General features: G+C 47.3%; 1 protein-coding gene across 1 annotated transcript in view; it reads left to right on the top strand.

Annotated features, from left to right (window-relative positions):
• SUPV3L1 (Suv3 like RNA helicase) overlaps window positions 1–13,988 on the top strand; it is a 1,188,002-nt gene that overhangs the window by 623,694 nt on the left and 550,320 nt on the right. The window lies entirely within an intron of this gene.

Below are 13,988 nucleotides of genomic sequence, written 5' to 3' on the forward strand. Positions count from 1 at the left end.
TGCCATTAGTATTTATGCTGGCGATGGAACCTCTAGTGCAATACATCAGACAATCAGTACCTGAATAGGGGATCGAATTTAACACACACGCAGTATTCGTGTATGCTGATGACATGATCCTGTATGTCTGTGGTCTCAACATGGACTTAAAACCTATATCAACCTTACCTCAGTAGTTTGGCAGCTTGTCGGGCCTTTAGGTACATTTTTGAAAGTCCTGTGCCTTTTCGTTTGCAAACGAATCTGACGGATCACCTACCCTTTGGACCTTATAAGATACAATGGTCCTTTCAGACATTTCGCTACTTAGGCATACAGATATATAGGGAAGCTACAGACCTTCTAAATGGTAACCTAATGAAACTATGTATGTATGTATGTATGGAGTATTTATAGAGCGCATTCCGGCCCGAGGGCATTGCAGCGCTAACTAAGGTGAGGCAGAGTACTATCTATATAGAGAGAGAAGAGAGCGGGCTATCGAGGAAAGAGCCAGGTCTTAATCTGTTTCCTGAAGACAAGGAAATTGTGCTCTTTCCTGAGTTTGAGCGGAAGAGAGTTCCAGATCCTGGCCGCGGCGATAGTAAAAGCTTTGTCCCCCCACTTCACTTTCTTGGTACGGGGGACTAGAATTTGAAAGGTGCTGGCAGAGCGCAGCAGGCGTGTGGGTCGGTGCCACTGTAAATTGGTCGTCAAGTACTTGGAACCGATCCCGTGGGTGGCTTTATGTACAATACAGAGTGCCTTAAAAGAGATCCGCTGGGTTATAGGAAGCCAATGCAGATTCCTAAGGCTCTCCGTAGCAGAGGCTGATTGTTGCAAATTCAATATTAGTCTGGCCGCCGTGTTCTGCTTCAGCTGCTTTTTTTTTTTTTTAGAGATCCTCTATCCAAATTGAGCAAGAGAAAATTGCCATAGTCCAATCTGGTCAGGACAAGGGCCAGAGTGGCCGTAATTCTCCATTCTTTTAAAAGATAAAAGGGAAAATTGTCTTCAATTTCCTCAGAATCCACAAACAGGATTTTATGGTCTGGTTAACCTGAGCTTGAAAAGATAGATGATCATCAAAGAGAAATCCTAGATTCCTAGACGTGGAACCACGTAGAGGCAGGGTGCCACACTCTTTAGGCCACCAGTTAGGGGACCTTTGTGCCCTACTTATCCCGAAGCAAAGAACCTCGGTCTTATCGCAATTCAGTTTTAGCCAATTAGTCTTCATCCAGCTGCTAACCGCCAACATACAAGCGTTAAAACGGGCAGCAACTACCTCCGCGTCTTTATTTAATGAGATGATGAGTTGCGTATCATCTGCGTATGAGGTAGGGATGAAGCCAAAAGAGCGTATTAGTGCTGCCAGGGGAGCCACATAGATGTTAAATAAAGTGGGGCTAAGCGACGAGCCCTGAGGGACCCCGCAGGGCAAAAGGTAAGCAGGGGATCTAAAATCTCCACAGCTTACCGTGGACCACCTGTTAGAGAGAAAGGATTCAATAAGCTTCAGGGCTTGATCCCTAATGCCTACCTGATGTAGGCGTTCAAGCAAAATGTCGGGAGCAGTGGTGTCAAATGCAGCAGATAGGTCCAACAGGACCAAAAAGACCCCCTGACCCTCATCAACCAGCCTACGGATAGTGTCTGAAGAGGAGATGAGGGCAGATTCCTACTATGAAATTTACGGAATCCATTTTGAGAGAGACATCGAGCCCCTCTGAGTCCGACAAAAAGCTGACCAATTCTCTGTTAATGTATTTTTCAAATATTTTGGCCAGAAAAGGGAGCAAGGCTATGGGGCGAAGATTGGTCAAATCATTGTCTTTCCCCGTTTCCTTCTTCTTTAGGGGAATAATGATAGTTTCTTTCCAGGCAGAAGGGTTAAAACTTGAAGTGAGGACCTCCTGAAATATGGGGACCAGCGCAGTTGCCACCAACTCCGGAACCAATTGCAAAATAGCCAGAGGGCAGGGATCTAGCAGAGAACCAGATTTACATTCCTGAAGCAGCTTGCAAATTATGTCTTGGGATGGCATGTTAAATTTAGAAAGTAAGCTACCATTATCAAGCGTAGCGCTAGGTGAGGTGGAGGCAAGCAATGCCGACATGTCGGTGAGAGGGGAGTGCCCCTGAGACTTGTCTGAAATAAAGCTAGAGTAAATGTTTAAAATTTTACTTTCAAAGAACTTTGCTATTTTATTGCAGAGATCTTGAGAGTTCTCCAGCTTAGTCGTACAAGGGGGGTGGTCAGGGCATTAATCACTCTAAATAACTCTCTAGAAGAGTTAGTAGCTTTCCTAATTTTTAGCGTGAAGTAGTCTGCTTTAGCTCTGAAACAAGCCTCCTTATAGTTATTTAAGGCTAATTTTAAATGAAATTTCTCGCTGGCTCCAGAGTTGAGTCTCCAGCGGCGCTCCTGCTGTCTGTATTTCCTCTGGAGTATTTTTATCACCTCGCTGAAATCTCGGATGGGTTTCTGGGTCACCCTTCCCCTTTCAGGGGCAGGACAAATAACTCTGGCCAAAATGGTAATTCTGCCCTGCTTACTATTCCACTTTGTTAATCTACTTAATGATATTCCTGCCTCGGTCCTAAAAACACTTAATTCCTAATTTAACTCACGGGGACTCCGGTGGACACAGAGTTGGGTTACTGAAAATGCAGTTAATGCCCAGGGGTGGGGTAATGGGAGCACTAGACTTGAAAGCTTATTGCTTGGCAGGGCAGCTTCAGTGATAATCCTACTTTTTGGCAGACCATCACCTAGACGAAATTGGATATAGACCTTGTGTGCTTAGATTGGGCAGATTGTATCATCTGCTGCTAACACAGGTGAAACCACCAGCCCAGATACCAATATTGCTCTGGATAGCACTTGACGACTGGAAGTGCGCCCTCAGATATACAAACTTGCCTCCCTCCCCCACTATGCCCGCAGTATCCCCTTGAGTTGTCTGCCCACCTTCCTGGTTACAGTAATGGAGCATAGTCTATGGTCCTGGGAGCAGTCAGGTGTAAAGACGCTAGGTGATCTATTCACTGACAAAAACGTATGTCCCACCAAGAATTTGTACATACCCATGCTGTACCAGTGACACTTTTCCTAACCCATGCCAGCATCATAAGATATACCCGCAGTCAATGGACCCACATGGATGCCAAACCAACCACCCAGGAGTTTATTCATGCAGTATGTATCATGGGTCATGGCTAAGGTTTAATCAGATGGCTCTCATGCTGTCTTCATACGCATCTAACTGTTCCCCTGGGGTCTCTGTGTGACAAGCGAGTGAAGGATCTGTCCTGAGTTTTTAATGACAAAGAATGCCACTTTATCCTAGAATACCTGCGTATGGTATCACATAACTTCTGTTTCAAGTTTATACTTTGCACCGTGTAAACTTCCCTCAATGTTCACTGCATCCTCCCTTAGTTGCCAACGCTGTCACGCGGAGGACACTGATCTATTGCACATGTTCTGGAATTCCCATCACTGCTTTCTTATTGGTTAGCCATACAGAGCGCTATACTCAAACTCACTGGGGAACAGCTGCCTATTAGAGGTGTATCCTAGACCGAAACGTTTTAGCGTTATGGCAAGATTTGACGACCTAGTGCTCCTCTTGTCAAAATGCCTCCTGAAGATACGGCGGAAGTCCACCTTATCACCCACTATATTTCAACGGAGAGAGTGAGTGCTACATTGGGATACAGCAGATCCTTATGCTCTGCAAAGTGAAGAATATTGTGGCCTGCATAAAAGCCCCATTGCAATGATTTGGGATGACATTCTTTTGAAGCCTTTAAATCCTATGGAGAGAGCCACGATTAGACTCCCTTCCTTGACAAACAAATTGCCTTCCTCTCATCTCCCATACATAACATGAGTTTCGCTCTGCCCTCACCGTTGTCATGTATACTTTTTCTGTACAGCATGGTGCCCACTGATGTTCACTGTATGACACCACCATGCTGTGCTGTCCCTATTGCTCGCACGCTCTGAGATATCATATTAAAATGAGTTGCCATCACTATATAGCTATGAATGAAATGTACTTACAAAAGCTTATTTTCACTTGTTTTTAATCTGTGTACAAGGTGTCCAGTGCTCTAATGACAAATCAAGAAGTGTAATGGTTAATTGTTTCTTATTTCTCAATGTGGTAAATGTGGTAAATAATTTGTATTACTTTGGACCGCGGATTTCACCACTCAAGTACTGTTCAAGGGCTCCTGCTCAGAATAATATGGTATAATACCTGCAATGCCCAAATCTTGGTGCATGACGAACATTGGTTCTGTTTCGCTGATACTTATCATAGATAGATAACCACTTGTGAAAATATAAACTTAATGTGGTGATTATATCCTAAAGGTAATAAAGTTTGTTTAAAAAAAAAAAAAAAAAAAAAATCTGATAGAGACTTCTAGCCACAGATTCCTTACTTTTGAATTTCCCCAGGTGTCAGACTGGATCCAGAAGATGTTTTATGAGCAGTACACCTGCACGCTGGTAAGTGGCTTCCTTCAGTTCCGCGCATCAGCATCGTACGCATTGGGCAGTGACTGTTATACAGTCGCCACCTGGGTGTAAGGAAGTCATTTTTTTCCGCACCAGTTAATACTGATCTGGGAAAAGCTACCTCTCTGTCGGTTTTTGACTGAATTTATTTGGTTTTGTAGAATTCTGTTTTTTTTGGTGTGTCAAGGATGTCTTCATGGAAGACAGGGATTAAGCTCTCATCGCACCATGTTGGTTACAGACCCCCATTTGGTCTGTCCATGGTGTCTCTAGCACGACCACTACTCCAAGTGGTGCTCGGACTGTCAGGCCATGGCATGGAAAGCTTTGAGGGAGCTCTCCCTGAAACTGCTAGCAGGTGACACCTTGGAGACCTTGGACCCGATCGAGGGGAAGGTAGTGGGACTGCTCCAGTAGCACCAAGTCCTCTTTGTCCTATTTCAAAGTCCTCGGGACACTCAAGATGAAGCATGGCACAGGAAACATAAGCTGAAGCTTGCTTCAACTTCTCTTTGGTCGACGTGAAAAGTAAGGAACATTGGTGTTTCCGGTATGGTTCTGCGGAGCTGTCGTCATGGTCGACTTTGTGCCTCTCGAGAGCCAGAGTGACCCCCACTCAGGCAAAGGAGTTTTAGGAGGCCATGCACCATGTATTTGTGCAGGCAGATCCCTCCGGAGCGCCTTTAGGCCCCTCGGGGTCAGCTTGGGCCCCACCAGGTTCTGCACTAGCAGCTTCAGCCTCTGCTCCAGTGGGTCCCCATGAATCCGATCTCAGATCCAGACCGGTGACATTTGTATTGTATTGTAATTGTATTTATGTAGCGCTTACTACCCCTGAAGAGGTGTTGAAGTGCTTTTCCTGACGCCAATGCTCCTGGGACCCACCAGCGACAACCGGCCCCTTTTTTGATTCCAACGCCCATTGACACAGATTTAGGAGCCGACAGGACTCATGTGTCCTAGGTTTGTGCCTGAGCCTTATTCTGGAGGGCTAGGCGTGGGGGAAGCATGGTAGAGGTCACAGGACCCTTTAGAATACTAGTTGGAAGGGCAGGAGTCAATGGGCTGGGCTGAAAAACTGGGAGATGGCACTGTACTGGATTCCTCTCAAGATACTGGCTTGCTCTATGTCTATGTCCCTACTGTGGCTATGGAGAAGGGAGCATCTTATGCGATGGTGTTGAAGAGAGCAGCTATGATCCTTGACCTCAAACTACCCTTGGTGGTAGTCAAGACTAACATCTTGACTGAACTTATTTAGCTCAGAGCTTCCTATTTTGAACCCCTGCTTCCTTTTAACAAATCACTTAAAGATGTCCTGTTTAGAACCTGTTCCAAGCCCAGCACATGGGCTTCTGTGAATAGGACAGTCGCTGTCTGTATTGCCCCATCCCAGGGGACCTATCTTTCCTCACCCAACACTCAACTCCGGAAATCTTGGTGCTCCAGGCTTACGCTTCTCATGACGCATTCCCTGCCATTAAACTGGACAGGGAATCCAAGAGGCTGGATACCTAAGGCAAGAATATATTTTCTTCCACCAGCCTGGCATTGTGATTGGTGAACACCGGATGCATTTTGTGTTGCTACTGCCACAGAACCCAGAAGCGTCCCAGGCCATTCTCTCCCAAGCAGTCAAGGACAGGAGCGATACAGCCAAGTTCACCACCAGGTGTAGTTTGGACCCGACCGTCTCACTGGGCAGAGCAGGTTCATTGAGATTGCTTCGACCACAACCACCAAACCCCTGGCATCTACAGCCTCTAAGACCTCCTCATCTGACCCTAAAAGATCATGGATGTCCAGTTGGTGGGAGATCATATCCACCACTTGCAGTCCATTACATTGGACAGGTGGGTCTCACAAGTCACTCAGAGGGGCTTCTTCCTCCCCTTCAAATCCTCCCCGCCACGAGATAGTCACAGCTCTTTTAGCTAGGGGAACCATTGAGTGGGTTCAGATATCAGAAATAAGTAGTGGTTGCTATTCCAGCTACTTTCTGATACCCAGAAAGAACAAGGGTCTTGCGCATATCCTTTACCTCCTAACCTCAATTTCTTCCTAAAAAACAAGACATTCAAGATGCTCATTTTGGCTCAGGTCTTGTCTGCTCTAGACCAAGGAGACAAGATGGTAGCATTAGACTTGCAAGACGCAAATTTCCAAATTCCCATCCTGCCTCCCTGTAGGAAGTTGGCTCTGTATATACTGTCTCAAAGTGAGAGATAGTGTGCACAGAGTCCAAGGGTTCCTCTTAGAGGCTGATAGTGGCAAAATTAGATAATACTAATGCTCTATTTTGTGGTAGTGTGGTCGAGCAGTAGGCTTATCAGAGGATAGTGTTAAGCATTTGTTGTACACACACAGGCAATAAATGAGGAGCACACACTCAAAGACTTAACTCCAGGCCAATAGTTTTTATATAGAAAAATATATTTTCTTAATATATTTTAGAACCACAAGATTCAAGATTTGAGGTAAGTACATAAAATGCGAGGTACTTCACACAGGTAAGTATAGAACTTTGATTCAAAGCAGTAGTAAACACAGTTTTAGTTAAAATGGCAATAAGCTATTTTAAAAGTGGACACAGTGCAAAACTCAACAGTTCCTGAGGGAGGTAAGTTTGGTTAGGTTTTGCAGGTAAGTAAAGCACTTAAACAGTCAGTCTCCTGGGCATAGGCAGTCCACCGTTGGGGGTTCAAGGCAACCCCAAAGTCACCGCACCAGCAACACAGGGCCGGTCAGGTGCAGAGGTCAAAGAAGGGCCCAAAACACACAGGTGCCTATGAAGAACAGGGGTGCTCCGGTTCCAGTCTGCTAGCAGTACCTGCGTCCTCTGGGAGCAGACCAGGGGGGTTTTGTAGAGCACTGGTGAGGGGACACAAACAGGCACACAAAACACACCCACAGTGGGACAGGGGCGGCCGCATGCAGTATGCAAAGTAGGCATCGGGTTTTCTATTGAAAGCAATGGAGGGACCCGGGGGTCACTTAGGCGATACAGGCAGGGCACGGGGGGGCTTCTGAGGCCAGGCGCCGACTGTGCTAGGAAGAGGGCCGCCTGCTGGTCACTCCTGTACTGGAAGGTGGTTCCTTTCGGTACTGAGGGCTGGGGGTGCAGTGCTTAGTCCAGGCGTCGGGTTCCTTATTACCAGGAAGTCGCGGTCATGGGGAGCCTCTGGATCCTCTATGCAGGCGTCACTGTAGGGGCGCAGGCGCAGGGGGGTCAACTCAGGTTACTCACGTTGTCGTAGTCACCTGGTAGTCCTCTCTGAGTTTAGTTCTCTGGAGCTCAAGCCGAGGGCATCACGTGCAGAGTGTGAAGTCTCATGCTTCCGGCGGGAAGAGAGAGTTCTTTGGAAGTTGCTTCAAAGTTGTTGCAGTTTTTTAACAGTGCTGCTGTTCTTGGGAGTTTCTTGGTTCTTCGGGTTCAGGGCAGTTCTCTGAGCCCTCAGAGGTTGCTGGTACGTGTTGGATGTGTCGCTGTGCAGGTTCTTTGAGTCTGGAGACAGGCCGGTAGGGCTGGGGCCAAGTCAGTTGTCGTCTCGGTCGTCTCTGCGGGGCTTTCAGATCAGCAGTCCTTCTTCTGGTTGTAGGTTGCAGGAATCCGATTTCCTGGGTTCAGGGTCGCCCCTAAATACTAAATTTAGGGGTGTGTTTAGGTCTGGGGGCAGTAGCCAATGGCAGCTGTCCAGGAGGGTGGCTACACCCTCTTTGGACCTCCTCCGTGAGGGGAGGCGGGGGCACATCCCTATTCCTATTGGGGGAATCCTCCAATCTCAAGATGGTGGACTTCTAAAGGCAGGAGTCACCTCAGCTCAGGGCACCTTAGGGGCTGTCCTGACTGGTGGGTGGATCCTCATTTTCCTCATTATCTCCTCCAGCCTTGCCGCCAAAAGTGGGGGCAGTGGCCGGAGGGGCAGGCATCTCCACTAGCTGGAATGCCCTGGGGTGCTGTAACAAAAGGCATAAGCCTTTGAGGCTCCCCCCCAGGTGTTACAGTTCCTGCAGGAGGAGGTGAGAAGCACCTCCATCCAGTACAGGCTTTGTTCCTGGCCACAGAGTGACAAGGGCTCTCACCCCGTGTGGCCTGAAACTGGTCTGGTTGTGATAAGCTGACAGAAACTGGTCAGCCTAGCACTTGGAGTCGGACTGGTATTCAGGGGACATCTCTAAGATGCCCTCTGGGTGTATTTTACAATAAATCCCACACTGGCATCAGTTTGCATTTATTGTGCTGAGAAGTTCGATACCAAACTTCCTAGATTTTAGTGTAGGCATTATGGAACTGTGGAGTTCGTGTTTGACAGACTCCCAGACCATATACTCTTTATGGCTACCCTGCACTTACAATGTCTAAGGTTTTGCTTAGACACTGTAGGGGCGTAGTGGTCATGCACTTATGTCCTCACCTGTGTTATAATGCACCCTGCCTTAGGGCTGTAAGGCCTGCAAGAGGGGTGACTTACCTATGCCACAGGCAGTGAGGTTGGCATGGCACTCTGAGGGGAGTGCCATGTCGACTTAGTCATTTTCTCCCCACCAGCACACACAAGCTGTGAGGCAGTGTGCATGTGCTGTGTGAGGGGTCCCCAGGGTGGCATAAGACATGCTGCAACCCTTAGAGACCTTCTTGGCAACAGGGCCATTGGTACCAGGGGTACCATTTGCAAGGGACTTCTCTATGTGCCAGGGCTGTGCCAATTGTGGGAACAAAGGTACAGTTTAGGGAAAGAAAACTGGTGCTGGGGGCTGGTTAGCAGGGACCCAGCAAACTTTCAACCATAACTGGCATCAACAAAAGGCAAAAAGTCAGGGGGTAACCATGCCAAGGAAGACCAAATATTTGGAATATCAGACACTTAGGGGGCCTGTGGAGCTAGCCCTACTTTGCGCACCATTTCATGTCCCCCAAAGTTATTGGGATCACATTCAGTAGATTTGCTAAATCCCAGAAGGAAACTGTGACCTTATTAGAAAACTTGCAGGTGTCTCCCTACATCTCTGCTGAGAAATGGTCTTTTGGGCCTGGATGTTAGGATTTAGAGAGACTAAAAAGTGAATCTCTCTTCAGTTGACATTTCAGAGCATTGCCCTGAAACCTAGACTCAGTACACAAGTTTTGGTATTCTACAGTAAACATATATTTGTATGTGCTGTCTTTCAACAAATAATGTAAGAATTATCACCATAATTTGCAAACCAGTGAATAGAAAGAATAGATACACCTTAACCATATTTCATTGTACATCTCTAAACATTCAGTCAAAACCTTTCACATATTTTGATTAGGTAAATTACAGCTCAGTTATATTAGAGTATTTTATACGACGTGACATAAGGCCCTCGCTGCCTACATGTATGCCTTTAAGCCTGACTTTGGAATCCAGTCTTTCGGCATCCCTTCACCAACCAGTCCATCTGCCATAGCCCACCCCTATTAAAGTTATCTCTCATATATTTTCCATATATTATAGTCTGCCAAGAGAAGAAAGGATGTCCTTTTCAGGTAAAAATGTGCTGATGATAGGACACAGCAGTGCCTGTTTGGTGGTGGGGGGCAATCTGCAGAATGAGACCATGTGTATCTTCACTACTGCCAAGTAGGTCAGCGGGCAAGAGCAGTGTGTGAAGTAGAGTGCAGAAAATGCTTAGGACGACTGTTCTTTCCTTCCTCTCGTATTCCCTTGATGCATAAAAGGCTGTGCTGACCTGCTGCCTTCTTGCTTCTGGAGAAGGACTGCACCTGCAACCTGTACTTACGACACCCAGAGTGAAGTCAAGGGCTACTCCTTTGTAAACAACACCATTACTCTGCAGTTGAGTTCTGCCTTTCCAAGTGGTGCCACCAAAGTCCTGGATCCTTGAAAGAAGGCCTGAACGTGCTCTGACAGCCCATCTGTGGAACTGGTAGAATGATACATCTCTGCTTCGTGGTCTTTCCTAATACCAGGACTTTGCATTGCAGCCTCATCTGAACCTCCTTTGCTCAGCGCTTCTTTGACGCAGGCACTCTCATCGCAAGCCCCTCGTTGACGGCCTTTTCACCAACAGTGCAGGACCTCAAATGACAGCCTCGCAGCTCCCTGTAACTGATGCTGTGCCACACATTTTTGACTTGGACCTCGCATCGCCTTGGCTGAATGAAAAATGCTCAATGCAGGATCACACAGTGCTCCATCACAGTGGCCTGAACTTGTGACTTGGTCTCAGCCCGGCACTAGCAGATAACCACATCTGGCACTTTGTGCTTGTGAAACTATTTTTACTTCAATTTTTATCTGTGCATACCTCTAGTTCTGTTGATTGGATTTTTTGTTTTGTTCTTGTTTTAGTTATTAAAATTTACTCTATTTTTCTAAACTTGTGTGATTGTTCTTGTTTTCTTATGTTGTGTTTTCCCTTTATTACTCTATAAATGTTGCACCAATACATTACACATTGTATCTAAGTTAAACCTGACTGCTTTGTGCATGGCTACCAAAAGGTTGAGCATAGGTTAATTTAGGGTTTGCTTGTTACTTAACCCTTACGAGGATTGCGGTTCTTGCTTGAGTGGGAATTCACCCCCCCCAACCAGTAACTAATTACATTGGTGCTCAGATGTGAGGATTTGGGCGTGTCTCTCCAGTGCCATACAGTACATTTTGTTTTACACTACCATCCCATATAAATAATTAAAGACCATTGAGAGGTTTTGAAATTGTCCATGATTGTCTCTTGCTTTTCCAAGTATACTCTCATTACCATTAGACTGTCTGCGACCACATCTGCAATAATGGAGGTTGAGCGGGCCAACCTGAGAAGTTACACTGTGGTTCAGCTCAGACAGTTCCATTAGGAAAGGGAACTCAAATGGAGAAGGACACCAAGATGGGAGCTTCCGAACCATTTGAGGGCCTGGACAGAGGTCTACCAGTTAGCAACAGCAATAAAGGATGGACATGAAGCAGCAGAGTGATGTGGAGGAGCAAGATCAGGACTTGGGCATTGGCCCTGATACACAGCCTTCAGAGAAGGAGGATGACCTACCTCCTTTGTTGTAACTCCCTACCAGAGCAGGAGGCAGTGTTTGCTTGCATAGCCTGTCCATGGAGGAGCTGACAGACTGGAAGGCAGAGAGTGAGTTTAGGCTGCAGATGGCCTAACTCAAGATAGAGGAAAGGCAATTGCCTCTGGCAGAGGCAAAAATTAGCTCATGAAAGGAGAATCAATGCTGATCGAGCAGTGTCCTGCAACAATAGTGGCAGCAGACACTGTGTCTAAGAGAGACCAGAAGGTCTGCATACCTAAAGATCTGGTACCCAATGTTGTGGTGGGAAATTACCTGGAAAAATGGATTCTGTTTAGGAGGTGAGCCTGAGGGTGTGCAAGATCCCAGAGGAGAACCAGCGTGTGGTGGTACACACTATTCATGCTAGATGCGTAGGACCAAGCCAGGTGTACCGCCATATGTAATGCTAAATATGGCTGACCCCCTGAAAAGGCACTGAATGGCTTGGTGAGGGGCCACAAGGTTAATGATTACATTGGACTGTACAACTTGATTCTCAGGGAGCACACACAATATTTGTTTTACAGTGCTGCATCAGCAAGCGGACTGACCACAGGACGCTTGTGAAGCAGGTGGTCCTCCGGGCCTGCACCAGTTTGTCCAAAAAGGCACCTGGGGGTGACTCCCAAAAGGGTGGTCAGGAGTCCCACTAGAAGAAAGAGGAGGGAGAAAAACCTAACCATAAGGAGTTCTCAGATGGCCCCGAGATTAATTCCCAAGGGAGCAGCAGTAACCAGTCCCAAAACAAGAAATAATTATTTGACAGACAGGGAGGTTTGCCCCCCAGTGTACAGAGTGCTACAAGTATGGGCACTCCAAGGGAGACACCAAAAGACCAAATGTCCCAAGTGAGTACGCTCCCCCCCCCCCCCCCACCCCTGGTGGGCAAACATCTGGGTTGGCAAATGTAGTGTGTGGGGTACGTGGTGGTCCCAGATAGCTTTGGGGAGCAGGCAGAGGTTACGCTAGTGTCCCTGGGGGATAAAGAGATGGCACTAGAAGCCCATATGTCTGGAAATATTCTAAGTATAGGCAGTAGATCATCATCAATGGGCAACAGGTGGATTCTCTGAGGAACACAGGAGCAAAAATGACTACTGTGAGTTGTCAGCTGGTGTCCTCATAGCACATCCTCCTTAACACAATCCTTCTAGTCATAGCTGCAGACAATTTCAAGAGCCGTTTACCTGTGGCTCTGGCACCCATTGTTTGGGAGGGTCTCGGGTTGGTTCTCTAAATGTACCTGTGTGCCATGCTGTGCCTGCAGATTGTCTGTTGAGTGGTTAACTCAAGCACTCTATCCGGTAAGAGGAGAGCTCCTGCCAAACTTGAAGATGTTGTGATTGCCCAGATGAGTCTTGAATGACCACAAGATCCATTGCTGCCCCAGAAGGGAGTCTGGAAAAATTGCCAAGGCTGCTGTCAAGAAGAGTAAGGGTAAGGGGTGCAAGAAACCATCCCTTTAAGTTCCTGTGGTCCAGGTTGACTGCGCATCTGAAGAAGATGCCTCTGAGCCTACCAGGAAGGACATTACCGCCATGGGTGATCTGCCAGAGCTTGCTAGATGGCAAGTTGAAGGTAGGTCCACAAGGGAGGAACTCTGCAAGGTGCAGAAAGAGTGCCCCAGTCTAGAGGGCTTGAGGCAGCAAGCTGAGGCCCAGGAAACAGGTGATAAAGCTGGAGATCACCTTACCTATTGGGAAAATGACCTTCTTTACGGTGAGCCTAAGGTCCCTGTACCAACCCATGTACTGGTGATCCCTCAGTGCTGCAAGGCCTTCCTACTAGGTTTGGCTCATTATATCACCCTGGTAGGACATCCGGGGCAAGACATGACCTTCGCCAGGCTTGTCGCCGATTTCTATTGGCCCGCATGAAGACGGCCTCAGATGCACTTTGTATGTCATGTCCCACCTCCGAGGGCCTTTGGGAAGCCAGGGAAAAGCTTGAGGCACCCATGACCCCATTACCTGTCTTTAGCACGCCCTTTGAGAGGGTGGACATCCACATTGTTGGTCCCTTGGACCCCAGGACTGCTTCAGACAACAGGTTTATCCTGGTCTTAGTAGACAACTCCACCAGCTACCGAGAGGCCATCCCTAAGAAGTCACTGACTGCACCTGCAGTGACGAGGGCCCTGATGAGTCTTTTTACCCATGTGGGGTTCCCCAGTGAGACAGTATCTGACAGAGGCACTAAACTTCATGCCAGCGTACATGAAGTCCATGGGGGAGTGTGGAGTGACTTGCAAGTTCTCCATACCCTATCACCCCAAAACCAGCGGAATTGTAGAAAGATTCAACAAGACCCTTAAAGACATGGTAATGGGCCTACCTGAGCTTAAGAGGCATAAGCGGGAGATGCCACAGAAAGGGATTGGGTTCAGCCTATTCGAACTCCTCTATAGGCATAAGCGGG

The sequence above is a fragment of the Pleurodeles waltl genome, chromosome 6 (assembly GCF_031143425.1).
Source record: "Pleurodeles waltl isolate 20211129_DDA chromosome 6, aPleWal1.hap1.20221129, whole genome shotgun sequence".
Classification (NCBI taxonomy): domain Eukaryota; kingdom Metazoa; phylum Chordata; class Amphibia; order Caudata; family Salamandridae; genus Pleurodeles; species Pleurodeles waltl.